The sequence below is a fragment of the Macaca nemestrina genome, chromosome 6 (genome assembly GCF_043159975.1).
Source record: "Macaca nemestrina isolate mMacNem1 chromosome 6, mMacNem.hap1, whole genome shotgun sequence".
Taxonomy (NCBI): Eukaryota; Metazoa; Chordata; class Mammalia; order Primates; family Cercopithecidae; genus Macaca; species Macaca nemestrina.
Window position 1 is genome coordinate 156,517,304 of NC_092130.1, and position 6,007 is coordinate 156,523,310.

A 6,007-nucleotide genomic window follows, 5' to 3' on the forward strand; every position below is an offset into this window, starting at 1 on the left:
ATATTTAGTAATTTACTTCAATATGTTATTTTCAAGTAAGTCCTCAACAAGAAAACTTATATTTTTAGTTTTGTACTTTTTTTTTGTAGAAAAACAGATTTTCTGTATCCCACATGTTTTGCTATTTTCTCTTTCCAAAAGTCTGTCTCTAAAGTCATTTTCCTTTCATTCTCATAAGAATATATTTTTACTAAAAATATTAATTTGATATACACTTTTTTTGTCATAGATGCCTAATTTTACTGCTTTGTGTTCAGGCCACATGGTTTGCAAAGAGGAAGATTTTGGAAATTGTTGAAGTTTATTTTGTAATCTAGCACATAGTGAAATTTTAGGTATGGTTTATGTATCTTTGAAAGGAAAATCAGTTATAGGCTTATCGAGTACAAATTTATCCATAAGTGTTGTATTGTTTATTCAAACCCATTGCATGTTGTTTCTTTTTCAACTTCTTGGTTTCCAGGTCTCAGAAATCAGCCTTTCTAAGAGACCTATATTAAAGTTTCTTAGATCCAACTTGGCTGCATTATTTTGTTTTAGGTATTTTAAAAATATACAGCAAACAGCTGAATTTTGATTTTTAAAAAAGATTTTTATATTGAGTCTTTTACTTTTAGAAGTGACTTAATGAATTCATAATAATGGCAAATGTAGTGTCTTATTTGGCCCATGATTTTATTTATTTTTTAAATTTTCTTCTTGCCTTGCTTTTGACGTGTTCATCTGGCTTTGCTTTCTAAAGTTTAAATCTTTCATATCTTGAGGTTTTATTATGACAAAAGCTTCATGTGGGTATTTAAATGTTTTCATGCGTGTCATGTGGGCCATGTGTGTCAACACTATTTATTAATAATGTATTTTTTTCACTGGGTGTGGTTGTTCCTGCCTATAATCCCAATGCTTTGGAAGGCCAAGGCATGAGGCTCACTTGCCAAGAGTTCAAGACCAGCCTGGTCAACATAGGGAGACCCTCCCTATAGATGCTTTAATTCAGCTTAAATTTATAAATAAACTTATGTATTTATAATCTTTACAACATTGAGAGTTTCTATCCAAGAAAAAAATGTATGTTTCCATTAATTAAAGTGTTCTTTTTTTCATATTCGGTTCCATTTATATTACCTAGCATAAGTTTGGCAGATCACTAGTTTGGCACTTATATTTTTACTGCTATTATAAATGGGATTTTTTCCTACATTTACATTCTTTAAAAACATAATTGTTGGTATTGAGAGCTAGAATTTCTTTTTCTTAATTATTATATTCCTTCCATTCAGTGTGCAATTTATTTCAGAAATTTCTCAAAGTTTTTGTGCAGGCATGGATCATCAGAGAGATCCAAGTCTGGTGATTTTTGAAATTTGAAGGTAAGATAAATTGAGGGAAAATGAGACTGAAAATATTCATAAGTAACACATTTTAATTATGAACAATAGAATTAATATATACTGAAAAAGAAGAAGTCAGAACAAGAGGGTAAGTTGTGGACTCAGAGGTAAAAAGAGTTTCTGTGAATGTACTTGATCTAGAAATAGAGAAGGGAGTGATGGACATTTAAGGTGTAACTTTGGATTATAACCTAAGGAGGGGATAAGGAGGTTGCGTGAAGACAAGTAAGCAAAACAGCAAACTGGTTCTCCAGGAGTTTGGTTGAATCATCTCTGTGAATGGTGTAGTTACTAAGGATAATAGCATAGTTACTAAGGTTGGGGGCAAAAGGAAAGTCTGTCTCAGGAAATTTCTAATTGTGTACCTGAATTATTTTCATAGGTTTAACAGACAACAAGTATAATTTTATAAAAATGTTATTTTTGCATGTTTCTTATAAATATTATATCTTTTATATTTTTCTGAATTAATTGTACTAAAAATCATCATTGACAGGTTTTATTATTATAATTATAGACTGTTCATAATAGAAATACTTCTACTCTAATTTTATTATTTTTCATCATTTTTAATAAGAGGGTTTTTGTTTTGTTTTGTTTTGTTTTGTTTTTTTTGAGGCTGAGTCTCGCTCTATTGCCCAGGCCAGAGTGCAGTTGGAGGATGTCAGCTCACGGCAACCTCCTGGGTTCAAGCGATTCTCCTGCTTCAGTATCCCTAGTAGCTGGGATTGGAGGTGTTCGCCACCACACCAGGCAAATTTTTGTATTTTTAGCAGAGATGGGGTTCCCCCATGTTGGCCAGGCTAGTCTCGAAGTCTTGACCTCAAATGATCTGCCTGCCTTGGCTTCCCAGTTTGCTGGGATTACAGGCATAAGCCACTGTGCCCAGCCAAGAAAAAATTTTATTCAATCATTGATACAGATTTATTTCATAACGTGTTACTACTGTCTATTCATGAAGTTTCTAATTGAAACTTTGAGAAATGAAAATTTCTCAAAGTGAGAAATTGAGAAATGAAAATTCAGTAGCAATTTATAATGAGATAGGCTGAGATGTTAATTCAAAAAAATGAGCATAGGTTTTACATACGCTCACCATATAAAATTATATATATATATTATTTATATATACACACATTGTGTGTGTGACCTGTGCATTATGTTCTTTCCCTCTACTCTAATGTAGTCAAACTCTTTTAATGTGTAGAACAATTACATAGGTTTACATGTACAACTACAGACACTTAAGTGGACACAAATATGCATATGCATGCATGTATATGTAATGTACCATATGCATTTATATATATATACTGATAGTGATTGCACAACTTATACTTCTTAATCTGCCTTGGCAACTGATATTAATCCTCAAGAGAAGTAAAATGGCAGACAGACTGTGAAACAGTCTAACATAATTCACCAGACTGATTGCTGGTCAATTTGAGAAGCAGTCAGCTTGAACAGTTCATTTCATTAAATTCTCAATAAATTGTCCAGTTTGTTTAATTTGAACATTGCTAGATGGATGTTTTCTAAAATCTGAAAAAATTGAAAACTGAGGTCTAATTACCATTATGACTAAAATATATTAGTTTTGTAACTGGCAAAATACCTCCTGCACTATCCTATGAAAATGCTCTATGTCACAGATTCTGAATTATGCAATTTAGAAAATATTGAAAAATGACACAAACATCAAATAGAAAAATGCAATAATGCCAAATAACAAGCAAATATTGTGTACATGTTAGTAAAATATTTTAAAGCAAAGTTATAATATAGATTTCAAATATTTCTAGTTCTTATGTAAAAATAATTAAATTGAAACATATGCAATATCCAAATACAGAGCACATCTTTGATAATTATCTATAATTTTTCTCTTAAAATAATTACATAAAGATAAAACATCATTCAGACCTGATTGAGGGTAATCAACATTTTCTTTCTATCCTACACTGCATCTGTTTATCCTACACTGCATCTGTTTATCCTACACTGATCTCAAACAAGAGATTCAGAAATCCAAGAACTGTCCCCTGATTTTGGCTCAGAAACTTAAGCTGTCAGAATGAAAGAGGATTCAGGTTTTAGCAAAATCGGCATTGTACTTGAAGATTAGCCATTAGCTTCAAATACTTGCCAGGAGCAGCAGCTGGCCTTTAAAAGCTTCACATGCTCATTTCATTTCTGCTCATTGATTTATTCAAAGTGAGTGAAGAAGAATAAACAATAAAGAAAGAAGGATGAAAGTACTTTCATGCTGGTTTTACTCTATTGGAGCTAATTGTGTTTTTGTCATTCAAGGATCAGTCAGTTTAAAAATAGTAATTAATATTTTTGAGCCATATATCAGAAACTTCCTTAGACAACAAACTTCATATTCCATGTGCTGCACACATGTACATATGTATAAGTATGCATGTGTATATATGCATACGTGCAAGCATACCTGCATGCATATATACATATATATTGTAAGGAGTCATAGTTAATCTCACAAGTAGAGATACTGTATTCAATGCATAATTTATAGTCCTTCTCAAATATATCCCAAGATTATATAGCTTAACAATATGCACAGACGGTGATAACTATCATAACTGGCTGTCAACATGATTTTAATACATTATTTTTTAAATAAGCACTGAGGAATTAAGTGCATTAACTAAGGTCATCTTTCCATACCCCAAATGTTTTATTCATCATCATATTCTCTTTATCACTCACTCAGATGGTTAGCAGTAATAACTTATAGTGGTAAAGCTCCTTTTATTTCATATAATATGACAATAAGTCAATATATTATAATTTAAAAAGTCTGAGAGTACCACCAGGATGTTAACGGGATTAAAATATTCCTGTCATTTCAGGAGTTGTAGAGTTAGAAATATTTAATATGGGAAAGAGCATTAGTATTCACGTTGTTGCTCGACTATGATGGGAAAGAGGTTTTGCTTTGAGAAATTTCTTACTACCATGGATTTAAAACTTCTTCATAAGAATGGGAGTTGGGAGAGAGATTTAGATTCACTTCTAGGTAAGCTCATTCTAACAATAACACAACAGAAAAATGCAATACAAATATGAACAAGTAAATATTGTCCAAAATTGAATTAGAAGGGTTGCAATGTAGGCAGTTTCCTCTCTATACAAGTGTTCAAGGATAGAGCTGGGGACTACACAGAGGATTCAAGGAGCACCTAAGTAGCTGTACACGTTTACTACCCTTCAGATGATCATCCATTAAAAAGTTAGAACGTTTCTAAAAATGCCAGACTTTATATGAGTGGGAGTTAACAGAAATATTTTGGAATAATCTAAACACTTTTGCCCCATCTCCCCTTTACTTAGTGATATTTGACTTTATGCTTCCAAATCATATGTTTTCATTTGCCATAGATGTTACTCCAAATGGCAGTGTGTTGTCTTAAGAAGCAGGAAATATGCAAATTCAAGAAGATATCTGAAGTACTTTTAACAAATCTGTGAGTTGAATAAATTTTAAAATCATTAAAAATGAAGTGAGAAAAGTTCTTCCTCTCACAGGATTTATCATTATGGAACATCTGGCATTTAGAATACAGATATTAAAATAAACATTCATGAAATTTTACATTATTCACAATGTATAATTGATCTGTCTCGGCAGATTTTTCAAATTAGCCATTCTTGTTTTTCCTTAAAAACACATTTATATGACCCAAACATTTTATATTACGTTAGAAATACATTGAAATGAGAGCGATATTATGCACTTTCAAAGAAAATTAAAAGCACCTTTATGGTATTAGAAAATCAAGTGAAGAAAAACTAAAATTATATCATATTCCTAGTAGGCAAATACAATAAACCAAAATATCTTCACCAGTTTAATCATTTTCTAAAACATGTTTTCTTCTTTCTTAGGGAAGCAGCTGTGTGGTTGTCATATAAATGTGGCTTTTGAAAAACAAAATGCATAATTAGTGGTCATTAAGGAAGTAAGGTTATTCTGCACACATGCCAGTCCTTTCCATGCGTGCATACAGAGGAATCTAGACTAATAGCAAGAATGGAAACATTACAGTTTGAGGGCTGTGAAAGATAGTACAATCGTAACTTAGAGTAGATTTTCTTCAAAGTTCTTAATTATATGTCACTTAGGTGGTGAGACAGATGGTAAAATGGCTAAAGTAGATAACAAGACAAAAAGACAGGTAGCAGAGATGCTAAGAACATTTTTTTTTTCTAAGATAATGTCAATCTTAGCACTCTGTGACATTGGGACTCCTAGGGCAGGATCATGGGTGGGGTCACTACTAATTTTAAATCATTTAAGAACTGATCATTTGACTCAAGTGAAACAATCAATTATGTTCATTATCAACTTGAAAGAACATGCTGAAGTACATTAAATTGTCTTTTGTAAACAAAATAATATTCCTGCATGCCTTTGAAAGTTTATTAAGGAAGGGACAGCCTAAATTGTATGTGTAGTAAGACTAATAATAACAATACCAAACTTTTGGATAAATCAATTTATATTAGCCAAGAAATTTTTAAACACAGCATATACCAAGATACATATTTTTTAATTCATACAGGAAACCATCTCATGGTCTCTTGGAAATCCA